The sequence below is a fragment of the Pseudophryne corroboree genome, chromosome 4 (assembly GCF_028390025.1).
Source record: "Pseudophryne corroboree isolate aPseCor3 chromosome 4, aPseCor3.hap2, whole genome shotgun sequence".
NCBI lineage: Eukaryota > Metazoa > Chordata > Amphibia > Anura > Myobatrachidae > Pseudophryne > Pseudophryne corroboree.
Genome location: NC_086447.1, coordinates 805,487,095 through 805,502,778, shown reverse-complemented (window position 1 = coordinate 805,502,778; position 15,684 = coordinate 805,487,095).

The following is a 15,684-nucleotide window of genomic DNA, read 5'->3' as shown; positions in this document are numbered from 1 at the left end:
AGAAAAAGGGGTGAAGGGTATAAATGATGCAGTTAATTCTTTGGTAAGATGTATCTTCTCAAAAAAGGGGCAATTTCATAGTTCTTGTTGAACCCCATTGGATGTAGGGTCCGTAATTGAAAGATCCAGAACATTTCATGGCGTCAAAGTTTGTTGGCTAAGTCTCCACCTCTCTCTCCAAGCTTAACCAATTAAATTGCTTTAAAAGTCAGTGATTCTGGATTGGAATTGTGTTTGATGTTGAAGTGTTTGGACACCGCATGATTTTCCACCTTGTTCTTTATATTCCGGACATGTTCTTGTATCCTCATTTTAAGTGGTCTTTTGGTTTTCCCAATATACTGTTTTCCACAATCACATTCCAATAAATAAATAACAGATTGATTGTTACAATTAATGAAGTCTTTTATTTTATACTCCTTCTTTTTCTCTGAATCCGTGAACATCTTCCTGACCGGGTGTAAATATCTGCAGATGTTACATCGGCCGCATTTATACAACCCTGTGCATTTCGGCAGCAGTCGACCCTCATCATATTCAGTGGTTAGCAAGCTCGGTGCAAGGATGTCCTTGAGGTTTCGTTGTGATTTTTCTAAAAATGATTTCAGGGCGTGGAGGTAAAATTTCTTTAAGAATTGGATCCATCAGTAGAATTCCCCAGTGGTTCCTAAGTGAATTTCTAATGGACATCTCATGTTGATTGTTTGTTGTGATGAATGCTGTGGAGTCTTTTTTATTCTCTCTGGTTTTGTATTCTAGCAATTTCGATCTCTCCAAGGCTTTGGCTTTAATAACGGCTTCTTCTAGGATTGGCTCTGGATATTCTTTTTCTTTAAACCTGTTTTTATACATTTCCAGTTGGGTTTCGCATTCTTCCTGGTTACTGTAGTTCCTTTTTATCCTATTAAATTGGGGGAAAGGGATGTCGTTTTTCTATCTCTTCAAGTGATTGCTTTAATAATGAAGGTAGCTATTTGTGTCTACTTGTTTCACAAAGTTCTTAGTCACGATTTTTCCATCACCACCCGTTAGGACCAAATCCAAAAATTCTATCAATTCTTTGTTGATATTGGATGTGAACATAAGATTACTAAGGTATTCTAAAAACTTGTAAAAACGCTCAACTGTTCCATCCCAAATTATTAAAATATCATCTATGTAACGTCGATAAAAAACAATGTGGTTGTTAAAATCGTGGTGATCATATATAAAAGTTTTCTCCCAACATCCCATGAACAAGTTTGCGAAACTGGGTGCAAAAATTGTACCCATTGCTGTTCCACAGCGTTGTAAGTAAAATTGATCTAAAAATGTAAAATAGTTGTGCTGAAGCATAAAATACATACTACAGATAAAATCCTTATGAGTAGCCATTAGTGATACATCCTTGTCCAAAAATTCCCTACATGCTGTGACGCCTTTCACATGTTCTATACGGGTATATAAAGATTGTACATCTATCGTTACCCACATGTATGTATCCTTCCATTCCAAATCTTTCAATAAATTTAATACTGATGTGGTATCTTTCAAGTAGGATGGTAGTTCTTTCACATAAACTTTCAAAAAGACGTCAGCATATTCTGATAAATTCGAAGTAAGTGAATCAATGCCTGCCACTATAGGTCTTCCGGGCGGGTTAGACTGATTTTTATGGATTTGGGGCAAAAAGTAGAAAATGGGGTAGTGGGGTCTGATCTCATTTAATACTGGAATTCTCCTTTAGTGATAATGTCCGTACGTAGGCCATGCAATAATAATGTTCTCAAATCTTTAACATATGAGTCCTTTGGGTCGCCTGCTAATTTGGTGTATTTGGTGTCATCTCCCAATAGTCTCAAGGCTTCCTTAGTATATTTATCACGGTCCATGATTACCAGACCCCCCCCCCTTCCTTGTCAGCTTGTTCTTCTGTAAGTTTTTTAGGGCCTCACTTTCTCAATTAGTAATGTTTCTTTCCTTTATCATCTCCTAATTAGTTTCACAGTGGTCCTTTTTGATCAGTTCATAAAAGATGTTAAGATTGCTCCTTTTGGATTCTAGTGGGTAATATCTGGAGGTCGGTTTTAGACCCGATTTGGGTTGATTTTCATAATTATTGATAATGGCATCTTCCTTTCTTAAAAAATGTCTTTTAAGCGTTAATTTTCTTACAAATTTGTTCAGGTCAATGAAGGTCTCAAACTTTTTGAGACCTCCCGTAGGTGCAAAAGTTAGGCCCTTGGTGAATAAGGATACTTCTTGTTTTGTCAACGTATGTTGTGATAAAATAAAAATTCCTTTCTCTCTTAAGTCAGTCACTGCAATGTTCTTTTTTTGGTCTCTCTCCCATCTGTCACCCCGTTTTCCTCTTTCTCTGTGTATCATCTTTTGGAATTAGAGATTGGAGGTCTGGTTCAGGTTTGAATGGATTTTCTGTACATCTCAATAGGTCAGAGGATTGAGGTGTGTGCTGGCACCTAACGTGTTTTCCTGTGTTCCCCACAGCTTTAATATTTATCAGAAAATTGAGTACAGGGGCATGTGCTTATGTTATTGGTTTATATATATATATATATATATATATATATATAAAATTTAATTAATGTTTTAATTGTGAATCCATCTGGTGTATAAGATTTTATCATTTTCTCCTCACTAGCGCTGGTTCTATACAAATGTTTCACCATGCTGGATGAGAAAGCTGTCGGATAAGGGGAGCTCAATGTACATTCATATGCATTCACCAGCAGGCAATAGTACTGTACTGAGGCACTGAAGCTGGGCTGGGATCCTGGGGATAAGAATGCCATCGGGCATGAGGGGGGAGGGGTCGAGTGAAATGAAGCCCAATGGGAATAGTCCCTTGTTAGTTGGCATGCCGACTGTCAGGATGTTGAGGGGGCAGGATGTAGGCGTCGGTATTGTGACGGTCACATAGCTACATGCCTTAAATTATGCCAGAACAATAAGAAAAAATAAAGATTGTGTATTTAAATCAAACAGTGAATGTCGGATTTGGGGTATTGTTTTATTAAACCAAATCTTATTATTGTATATGTTCTATTTAGTCCTTTTTTTTTTCTTTTTTGCACTTTTGGAATAATGGACAACTACCACAACTGGGATCAGGAAGCACTTTTTAGCACAGGGCTGGTTACATCAGGTGGGGTGTGCTGGGTTTTTTGTGGCTTTTCTTTTCATAGATAAATGGTATGATATATTAAACATGGACAAATTTATATAAAATGCAGAAAATATCTAAACTGGGAATACCTGGATTAACAATAAGCATTTCAACAGTGGTGCGTATTTGAAAAAATATTATTTCTATACTAGTGAAGGGGTCACCCAGCATATACCATGTCACCTCACCCTGCTCCATTCCATCCTCCACTCTGTCTGACTATAGCCCTTCCCCAACGCTCTTCTATCCCGCTGATCCATCCTCCCACTCCCCCATAGTTCCCCATTCCTGTAGCCCTGCACATTCTGCTCCCCTCTGTATATCTCATCTTTCTCACAGTGGGATGTTGGATACAGGCAGACAAAATTATTAAATAGACCTACAGTATACATATATTACACTTTCATAATTCCAACCTGACAATGAATAACAATAGTTCCTTTTTCATAAAAAAATCATACAATTTACAGTTCGTGATGGAACTTTTCATTCCATAAAATATATTTTACCATATGACACCAGTCACATTACAGTAAATAATATTTCACTTTTGCTGTGTTGGCATCTTGTTTAATGATATTTTGCCTTCAGTTAAGTAAATAATATACTTGTGTAAATAATAACCAAATTATGTTTTTTTTAGATTTAAGCTCTGGCTTATTATAATAATTATAGGTATTAGAAGCTTTTGCCGCTGTAGTGCCTAAAGGCAAAGTGTAGAGAGACTCAATCCTTTCCAACCCCTCCTTTAACACTGGGTTTAAGGAAGTTTGCTGACTGTGAATGGTATTTATTTTTTATGGTGTCATACTTTAATCTCTTGTTTTGCATTTTGTTGCATACTGATTTTTAGATCAACATTTTATTATGACAGGGAGTCATTATAAGAAAATGTTTCTCTGTGTAAAAAGTCAAAGAGCTTTGTGTTTGCAACTTGACTATTGGGAACCAACGCAGTATGATGTAGTCATCATCACACCTCACCTTGAGAATTTTAATACAGACTTAACTAGCAGAGGGAGTGGAACACAAAGAACACTTGTCGATGAATCCAAAAGTACGTTGCGTGATTACTATGTGATGGGATTATACATTATGCTATCTGAACCATCTATTCAATATTTTGTCACTATTGGGGGAGGTGGGAGCGGTGCAATGGAGTCCGAGATCAACAAAGGTGCTGGATGCCGGCTGATCTTGGGTGTTTTTTTAAAGTGGAAATCACTTACAAGGCATGGTTTTGCCTTGTAAGTGATTTCCCCCTTTAAAAAACTTCTGAGATTGGCCGGTATTTCGCACCTCCGGCGATCTTGGATTACACTACATCCCGCCGTATAAGTTTAATAAAGTGATTGATTGATTGATTGATTGGTAGAAGGGAATAACTGAAAGATCATGGAGTAGAGCTTACTCTGGAATAGTACAAAGTTTGAATGTTAATTATCATCAGAAAATCATGAGAATACGTTCTACAGAAACACACTGGAACTCGTCATACTAAGCACTCAATATACGTAGTGTAAATGAGATTTTTTTTTTTACCCATTTAACTAAATAGTCTGCCCAGTGTTTATCAAGTTGCAGAGCCAGATAAAGTTTGTGGAAGCCCCACTGCAACTAACTTGTTGGGGTCTTTACCAGTAAAATTGTCAATGTTGTTCAGTATGCCGGTGACATTATTTAAAGGTAGAATGTGTTACTACTCCCAGCACTACAAGTGTGCTAAAAATGGCCCCCGTTTACATTATCATTAGATGTGACCATGCCTGCAAGCGCTTTATCTGACCTGGTCGCACAGGATGCGACCAGTCAGATAAACAATGCTAGCAGCATCAGGGAAGGGAAACTTCACTCCGCTGCTGCTGCTGTCAGAGGGACTGGAAGATCCCTCTGCCTCCCTGCACTCTCCCCTACTGATTGCCTTACTGCCGATCACTGCTGACAATAGCAGCCGCTGGGGAAGTGTAAATTAACCCCCCCAAGTCCCCCCTGTGTACCTGGAGGCTGTCCTTGCTTTCAAAATGAAAGCCGCGATGGTCGCAATGTTTCAAATTGTCGCGATGTTCCCGATCGATGTTCCGATGTTTGAAGGGAAAAAATATTTTTTTAACTAAAATCATTTTGGATAGGGTTAAATTCATGTTCTTCATCTAATTCACTCATAAACAAAAAAACGACAAGTTCTGAGCAGTTTTTTGGGGGAAAATGATCAGTTAAGTGGTTAAAATATTCCTCTACAAACCTTGCTGTATCTCTCAATGCATTTAGCAGGTTTAGAGCATTCACTGTAGGATGCACAGCAGTGGTGGTGGTTTTCCCTTACTTAGAGTTCCATGTATACTTTCTATGGTATTAAGCGTCCATTAGCTTTGTGTTTGTAGCACTTTATTATAACCTGAAAATCATGGCTTTTACACGGCATTTCAGTTTTGTCGGCCCCTGCCTGACCCCTCTTTGTACACAGTTAAGCAAACTACTGGTTCAAGAATTTCTACCCGATAATTTGCGGATTAACACGGGTATTTTGTCTGTGTGAAAGGATCAACACAGGTCATAATTCATGGTTCTCCAACCCTGGTAAATTCCTGGGTCAAAGTCCCGGGAATTTCAACCTGGGTTGACTCTTTCACACAGAAAAAGGACCCATGTTTATCTGCAAATTACCGGGTAGAACTTCTTCACCCAAGAATTAGCCTTTCTGTGTGAAAGGGGTATCACAGTGGTAAGCATGCAGCCCACATGTAGGAAGTGATTCGGAATCCCTGTGGCAAATACCATCTCTGTTAAATTGCTGTGCACTTGTGGTGTGCCCTCTGCCTCCGATGAACACAAGAAACCCCATGGGTTTACTGCAAGAGAAAGAGAAGCTGGGGGCCAATGCTATGTTGGGTATGCTTAGCATAATATGGGGGCCCGTGCTAAATTGTCTGCATGCTTAGCTTAATATTCACACATTACCCATGCACACAAAAAATACGTAAATATGCATTTGCAAATTTGATTCTTGTGTCTTATTATACTTGGGGAAGCAGTACATGGGAGTGCATGGTATGCAAACACTGGCCTAGTACAGTAAGGGCATGTATTTGTGATAATAATCTAAGGCAGAAGCAGAGGCATATAAATAACAGTCAGTAGCTGGTGCCTGAGGGCTGGTACAAATACCCACTAATGATGATTATGATGACGAGCATGATGATTATGTTCCAGCACTAGCTAACTGCTTCTGATTGGCTAATTGCAAATTCAACTCTGAAGCTGATTATTCCTATTATGCATATTGTGCGTGTATTTTTCCCCCTGCTTTTATTCGTACACAAAGAAGAAATATTCTCTCTGCTTTATTATAGTTTTGGTTTTTTAAACCAAAACTAACAACAAATGCATATCTGGGTATAAGGGGTATGATATTTGTTTGACATTCATTATTTTCACATGAGAATGTCGACATGTGTGTAATATTGACACTGAACATGCTGATATTCAGCCTCTTGACTTGGATGTTGACATTGTTGAAGTATTAACACACTGTACTCTATTTCCTGTTATTTTGCCACAAACTACGGGGGTCACGCAGACCTGATCGCGCGCTGCATTTTTTGCAGCCGTGTGATCGGGTCTGAACTGCGTATGCGTGCGGTCTGCAATGTGCAGGCAATCGCAAAAAGATTGACAGACAGAAGGCCTTCCTGGGCGGCAACTCACCGTTTCCTCTGAGTGTCCAGAAAAACGCAGGCGTGTCCACCCGTTCTGGAGGAGGATTCCTGACGTCACCAGCGGCCCGGATCATCGCAGCGGCTGAGTAAGTCCTGGGCTGTGCAGAAACTGCACAAACTTTTATTTGTGCAGCTCTCTGCACAGCCGTCCGCACCCTTGCGATGCGCTTACTCCCTCCCCTGTAGGCGTCAATTACCCGATCGCAGCAGTGCAAAAAATAGCCTGCGTGCGACCAGGTCTGAATTAGGCCCTACAACCTTAACCTTAATGCTAACCTTAAGTTTAATGGAAATGTCAACATTTTGTAGTTGACAACATTAATGATGTTGATATTTTAACCATGTTGACATCATCAATGTTCTGCTGTCAACATTTAGAATATCGACATTTTAACGTGGAGACATTCTGACTGCATACCAGACATATGGGACTTCTGTAGAGCTTTATCAATCTTAAAGTGTCTACATCTCAGCAAATGGGCATATATACAGTATGGTGGTTTACTTTAACTTATTTTTGTAAGGCATTTAATGTATATCTAACTCGGCATCAGCCCCTGGATCTAGTAAAAGATTGCCTCTTCCACTACACCCTTGGTAAATACATGTAGCATGGGTTGGTATGATTATATTGCCTGTTAAAATCCAAAGTTAGTTTACAAAAGTGTGAAATAATAAATAAAAAAAATGGCTCTTCAAAAAGTTGAAAAAAGTGGCGCATATCCTTCTATGCACAGTTTTTGTGGCCAAGACAGAGACCAGTCCTTGGGCTGATTGGAAATAGCTAACTGTATTTTTTTTTGTTCACTCAAACAGTGCCCATAAATGATAACTTTCATTGAAAACATAATTTCTTGAATGTTATACCAAAGGAAAGCCCAGTCTATTCCAAAAGCAATACTATATACACGGTTGAGTCATATTATTATGACCACCAGCTAATAGCAGCATGGACAGCAGCAAGACGGACAGTACTGCTGTTTTAGACACACCGTCTGGTAGCCCCAAGGTTAATTTTGATGGTGAGCTGCTCCACTGTAGCATGTCGGTCGGCCCTCACACACCTTCATAGCTGACGTTCACCTTTCACATCAGTGGCACGTGGTGTTCCGAAGTCAGTTATTCGGAATGGTGGCATTTGTCCAGTTACGATACACCTTCACCAGTGCAGCAAGCAAACAGTTCACAAACTGCGCTGTTTCAGAAATACTGCCACGCTTGGCCCAAAAGCCAATAATCATCACTTTATGCAACTCAGATAAATCGCCCCTTTTACCCATGACAGCAAGGAGTGATATGTGTGCAGACGGCGTATCACACATCTTATGTACCTACCAAGCCAGCGCACAACATGTGATGTACTTCATGAGCTACGCAGTGCCGACCCAAATGTAAGAGGAGGTCTTAATAATGTGAATCAAACGTGTAATTTGGTACAGGATAGTGGTGGAGACTCATATAATAAAATAATTCCAGAATGCATGGAACAAACATAGAACCATTGTTAAGGTTTAAATCTAAAGAATGTGTGTAGTACCTCTAACATAGGGGGTAATTGAATACCTGATCGCTAGGCTGCGTTTTTTCACAGCCTGCGATCAGGTCCGAACTGCGCATGCGTATGCACCACAATGCGCAGGCGCATCGGTCAACTGCACTGGGCATCGGTGCATAGCGACGGGATGGTGCGAAAAAAATGATCGCATTGGCGATCGCAAAGAGATTGACAGGAAGAGGGCATTTGTTGGTGGCAACTGACCGTTTTCCTGGAGTGTCTGGAAAAAACGCAGGCGTGTCCAAGCATTTAAAGGTAGGGTGCCTGCTTCAGTTTCCGGTCCTGAATAGCCTGATGTGATCGCAACGGCTGAGTAAGTCCTGGGCTGCGCAGAGGAGTTTGTGCAGCTCTGCAACACATGCGTTCGCACACTTGCACAGCTAAAATACACTCCCCCAGTAGGCGGCGACTATCTGATCGCAGGACAGCAAAAATATCTGCCCAGGTCTGAATTACCCCCATAATACTGTACCAAATTATTATTATTTTCTCCCAGGTATATTACTTAGGAATAGTCTGTTATTATTAATCTAATAATAAAAGTTATGTTTACTCAAAAAGCTACTTTACTATAGAATAACAAAACAAGCGCCATTGCATAAAGACCTATATACTGTAGAATGAGTTATTGTAAATTATTTGATGAGTGACAAGCATGTGGGAGCATGGCCATGTCCTGTTGTGAATGCCAGGGTCCTCTTTGCATGCTGCATCACATGTTGAAAGAGGCATGGTCACATCAAATTGAGACATGGCTGCATCTCTTTTGCAGCATTGGTCTTTTAACCCCACCCCCTTTCAGCAACCCTGAGACTGTGCGCATCCATAATCGGAAATACTAATTTTAGCTATTTCTACCATTCATATCAAGAACATATACAGGGGGAAGAGAGTTGTTACACCTTGTAGGAAACATGTACACAAGATTCAGACCTGATCGCAGCAGCAATATTTCTCTCTAATGGGTAAAACCATGTGCACTGCAGGTGGGGCAGATATAACATGTGCAGAGAGAGTTAGATTTGGGTGGGGTGTGTTCAAACTAAGATTTAAATTACAGTGTAAAAATAAAGCAGCAACTATTTACCCTGCACAGAAACAATATAACCCACCCAAATCTAACTCTCTCTGTTAATGTTATATCTGCCCACCCCTGCAGTGCACATAGTTTTGCCCATTATAGAAAGATTTTGCTGCTATGATCAGGTCTGAATTAGGCCCTTTATTAGAATAGGTGCTTTCAGTAAGTAACGTACAGTATGCTGGAAACACGCATTACTCCAAACAAACTTAACACATATAATATCTCCAGATTGCAGAGGTACAGTACCGTAGTGTTTAATATTTCATTATTCCATCTTAGCTAATGTCACTTGCACATTTTATTTTAAAGGACTCCATCTTTCAAGTGTGGGTGCCCCCATGTGTGCAGATACCATTATGGGGGTGATAGGGCACATCTACCACCCCTATCTATGGAAAATCTATGTTTTTCGCATTGGTGGGTAATAATATCTGGGATATACAGGTGTTCACCAGATAGTAACCACTAAGTGTCCATATCATTTAAAAAGGGTATTCACATTTCCATATGCATGTGCCCCTGAATATATGGAAACCAGGATGGAGCAGATCTTCCCCCATCCTTGGACTTCATGAATTGTTTTTAGTGTAGGAGCTATTGTCTGGAGATCACACTAATCACTACACAAAAGCTTCTTTAGGGACACAGTTGGAAAAATGGTACTCAAGCCCCAATCCCCCCCCCCCCCCCTCCTCCATTTTCTTCTATTAATTTACAAAAGTGATGTCATCACGCGTAGGCATGATAGCATAATTTCAGTAAGCATTTTACCCTAGCTGCCCAAAACTCCCCATCGGTATTCAGTACTGTTGGGAAGTACAATTGCAATCCACAATATATTTAGATTTTTTAGGATGTAAAAAAAAAAACTAGGATAATTAGGATAACACATTTATCTCTGCTTAAAATCTTTGTATATCATATGCTAGCTAAATAAAATTTTCTGAAGACTTAGCTATATCTCTAGCAGTTTTTTGCCATTATTATTATTATTATTATTTGTTATTATTATCGTTTTCTGTCCATACCTGTATATCCACATATTATTTTCCTTCTCAGTCTACTACCATATTACTATAATACAACAGGCATAATTATTCTATGAATTAACTATTATCTATCATTCAAGTATCCAAAAACTTTATTGTAATTACACTCCTGTCCACTCTTTTTTCCAAACGTTATGAATTCATTTTTGGGAAAAAACGTCAAGTGAGAAATAAAGAAGAATACTTTTAGCTCAGTTGTTTCATCTAAATAATTAATTTTAGACCATTTTTAAAGCACGATAAAGTGCAACCATAATATAAAATATAGTATTTATAGGATTTAATTCTGATACTAATTTATAATGTTATTGTACTTTTAAATTAAATATTTTTTATTAACTATTATTTTTAATAGATGGTGTAAAAAGTAGCATTTGGTATTTTTTTGGTATATAAAATATCAATTGCATATGCTTTGCCTCTTGGCCATTATAGAAATGTCAAGGGTTTAATTGACAGCTGTGAATTGCAGCACCTGCAAACAGCTCAGGGCTTGTTCCTGTGGTCTAGCAACATTCTTACTTTATGCTTTAAATAAAGGCTTACTCAGTGAGACAGAAATAACTGACAATGGATGATTGATGATTGCCCATCACGCAATGGCTGACATCTACCATTCACTCAGCCCATGTACAGTCTTCCATTAATTACATCCTTACCTCTTGGAATGGGTTTGATAGGAATCAAAAGAAATGCTGACTAAATACTAAAGTTTTTACAGTCATGATTATATGGTATAGTTATCAAGCATGAGAATACTTACATGAAAATACTTACATGAGAATACTTGCATTTAATCAATAATGAAAACCCTGCACAATTTATTAAGTCTATACTGCAGTTATTGCAAAAAAGTTTACATTTATAAATCAGAAAATGGTACAGGAGAGCAACAGCGCAAATGTAGCTTTGGAAAAGTCCTGTGCCTCCATATGCCTTCATTTGGCTGCATTAACCGAAGTGCTCATAGCAAAGTATTATTGTTAATATTATTGCTTATTTATATGGTACTACTAATGTATGTACTGTACCATTTTACAGATCATATTGTTATTCATACTGTATCTGTCTCTGCTCCATTTCAGCTTACAATCTAAATTCCCAAACATGCATGTGTACACACACGCACACACACACACACACACACACACACACACACACACACACACACACACACATACATACATACATACACACATACATACATGGGCTGTAGTTATGTCACTGGAGGTCAGTAGACCACCGGTCACATTACTGGCACCTACATCCCACACCCCCCTAATCCCAACAGTTGGCATGCCGACTAGCAGGGACTATTCCCACTCGTGGGTGTCCACGACACCCATAGTATCAGGTCTGTGAGAGCCAGAAATCTTGCTGCTTGGTAGTGTCCAAATATTTATTTTCCACAAGAATATACAAGTAAATTGTTTAAAATCATACAATGTGATTTCCTGGTTTTTTTTTTCCAGATTCTGTCTCTCACAGTTGAAGTGTACCTATGACGGAAATTACAGACCTCTCTCATCTTTTTAAGTGGGTCAACTTGCACAATCGGTGGCTGTCCAAATACTTTTTTGTCCCACTGTAGTATATAACAGATTTATAATCATAGTTTTGCTGATCCAGGGTCTCATTTATGAAGTGCAGCATAAAATCACATTTGGTAGTTTGTGCAGGTACACACCTATATTTCCACCAAAATGAATATATGTTTGTGGAGGAGCAGAATTTTGCCTCAGCTGATATATATATATATATATTAGAGTCTCACATTCTAAAAAAAATCCCTTTCTGATTTCCAACTCCCTATCATGATTCCACGACCTCTCTTCTTCTATTTGCCTCCAGATTCTTGAAGCAATTTGTCTTACAATTCCTGACCACTTTACTTTCCTTACACATTCTTCTTCACCCAATTCAATAGCTTCTGTAGCTGTTGCTCCCTTTATTCCACAAAATCTGCGCTTGCTATGGTCATCATTTACCTTCTCACCACTATGTCTACTTTTCCATTCTCATCCTTTTTGACCTGTCAGCTGTTTTTGACACTATTGGCCACCTTCTCTTTCTCCAACCTTCCACTCCTTTGGGCTCTGTGACACTGCCAGGCTATGCTCTTAAATTTGTAACTGTTTGTTTTCTATATCTACCTTCAGCTGTATCTCCCCCTCTTTTCCTTTTTCTGTTTATATTCCTGAAGTCTCTGTCCTTGATACCCTTCTCTTCTGTCTTTACATCTCTGCCCTTAGTGGTCTTATCAGCTACTTCAGTCTTCATTATAACCTTTATGCTGATGATACTCTAATCTACTTCTTCTCCCTTGACCTCTTCTTCTCCACCTCTCTCATCTTCAGCTGTCTCTCTTCTTTCTCTTACTGGATGTCCCATTGATTTATTAAGCTCAATTTGTATAAGACTTAGTGTTTTTCTCCCCTGCAGAGTTCATTTTCCCTCTCACCTCACTCTTTTTGTTGCTAATACTACTCTCTCTACAGTACCTCAAGTACCCTGCCTGATAGTCATCCTTTTCTTCATCCTCAACATTCATTATATCTCTAAATTTTGCTGCTTACTCCTCCACAACATTTCCAGGACCAGACCCTTCCTCACCCTGCATGCTCTTTCAGTCTCCCACCTGGACTACACCAACCTCCTACTCTCTGGTTTTCCTCTCTCCTGCTTCTCTACTCTTAAATCTGTAATCAAAGTTGTTGCTCATCTTCCTATATGGTCACAATGATATGTCCTCATCTTCAACTCCTTTACTGGCTTCCCTACCCCTACAGAATCCAGTATAAGCTCCTCACTCTCACTCAAAGCACTCAATCGCTCTACCCCCTCCTGCATCTCTCATTTCAGTCCACACCCTGTTTGTCACTTTGCCTCCCAGCTGTTTTATCACTGTTTGTTTTTTTTGTTGTTGAACCTTTTTATTTTGTATTGTTTGTTATTAATAATGTAATTTTGCCTGCACAGCACTCTGGACACTTGGTTTAGCCACATTAATAAAAGATAATTCACAGTTGCAAGCAGTTACATGCATGTTTTCATTCACAGTGAACTTGCAGAAATATTTGAATGAATCAGCCACTGTCTTGATTACAGAGATGCCCACTATCAGCATCTCACAGCTTCCACTAGCGTACATAAGTGTAAATATTGGGAACATTGCACATCGATTGGACCATATGACCTTTGAGCAACGCTATGCTGTCTCAGATTGAGTAGCTCTCCTTAAATGCCAGGGACCCTCCAGTTGTGAACATATATGCAATGGCTGACTAGGCAATGTCCTGAAAATGTTCCCGACTTGCCTACAGTTTTCTAGCCACTGCCCCAAAATGATGACTACCTACCACTGACTATATGAAAGAAGAATCCTCTGTGTCCACAATTGTTAATCAATTGATGTCCACTGCGGCTTTAGAGCATGTGCAGTGGCATAAAATTGATGTACTGCATCCGACATTGACATTCTGTGTACTTGTGAACAAGGCCCAATATCTTTACACTGATTTATGGGCATGTTATTAGTTTTAACAATCAAGCAGTGCAAAAAAAGTACAATTTCTAAATTTTGTGCTTGGTATGAAGTATTAAGCTAGTTTTAATGTGTGATAGAATTTCCTCCAAATTTAGTTCATTCCAGGTATTGCTTGCATGTGTTGGTTTTCCCAGGAGAGTCTACTTTTTTGGTCCACCTAAAATCACTCATGGTGATTTTTTTTTTGTCCCTTATTCAACTGCATCCAAATTAACAAGACAGGAGCATAAGATTTACTTTATGACCCAGATGGCAGAATAGAGTAAAACAATTTAAGGTCATACTGGTGTCCCCTTTTTTATTACTAGACAATTTTTGGAGCCTTACAAAACCTACAAACATGCCAAATATAACAAAATCAGGACCTACCAGACCACTCCTGATCAACCCTGGCAATATTCTGATCCGTCCAAATCCTTCCCTACACTCACTAATTGCTAACCTCTGATCCTTTGCTTTACATAAAAAGAGCATGTCCGGTTAAAAAATATCAATATGGTTTTATGGGGTTTTATGTATTTTGTCTTCTTCTTGTTTTTTTATTACATTAAGAAAAAAGTTTGGAATTACATTTTAAAAATAATGTTCATTTTAAAATGTTGTCACAGATGCTTAACAAGGTGTCTTATTGTGGAGTCTGTTCGTACAAATGCTGTCCTGGCCCATCAATTTGAGGGTTGTGTGTTGCATACACTGCCAGCCGCTGTGTATAATGTATGCAGCATGCGGATGTCTCAGCTGATGTCTTGGCTCTCCTTTTCCTCAGCCATTAAGGACCCTAAATGAGTCATCTTGAGTCTACTCTGTAAGAGCTCAGAGGAGCTGCAAATCAGAGCCAGTCAGCGAACACAGTGAAGTGTTTTAAATATATATATATATTTTTTTCATGCACCCCTATGTAAACTCAATTATCCTAAACCTGTGTCAGCTGTTCCTTAGTAATTTATCATGTAAAGAAAAAACCAAGAAACAATTGCGCAAATGCCTCACATGCAGCCCAGGTCAGCTCAGAGCAGGTTCACCACACCACAACAATAGTACAATAGAAAGAAGAGAGACCCAGTGGTGCAGAAGGATTGACTAAATGATAAAAACAATACAATTCCCTGTCCTTATAGGAAAAGTTCGATCCAGGTTTTTTTCATTCTCCTTTCAATGTTTCCACATCAGGAAAAGTGCCTCAAGGAGAAGAGAGAATATCCTTAGTGCAACACTGTTTGAAATACTTGGTCACACTCTCTAGATTTATGAGTTATGCACTCACATTTGATAAATGAATAACAGGCTCATCATCCTCAACATTTGTTTTCCTTCCTTCACCGCAGTATATAAAACTCAGAAAGAAAATATATTTAGTGCAACACTGTTTTCTTAAAAGCAAAAGAATTTATTACAGAATAGCACTCACAATTTTTAAAAGACACTTTTAAAAGCTTTACGCGTTTCGGACACTGACAAAGGACCGGAGTGTCCGAAACGCGTAAAGCTGGTGGATTCTTGGACTTTTTGGACCTCTCCTGGTAAACATCGTGGGGACATTGACATCTTGCTGCGGCTGGACTGGCTG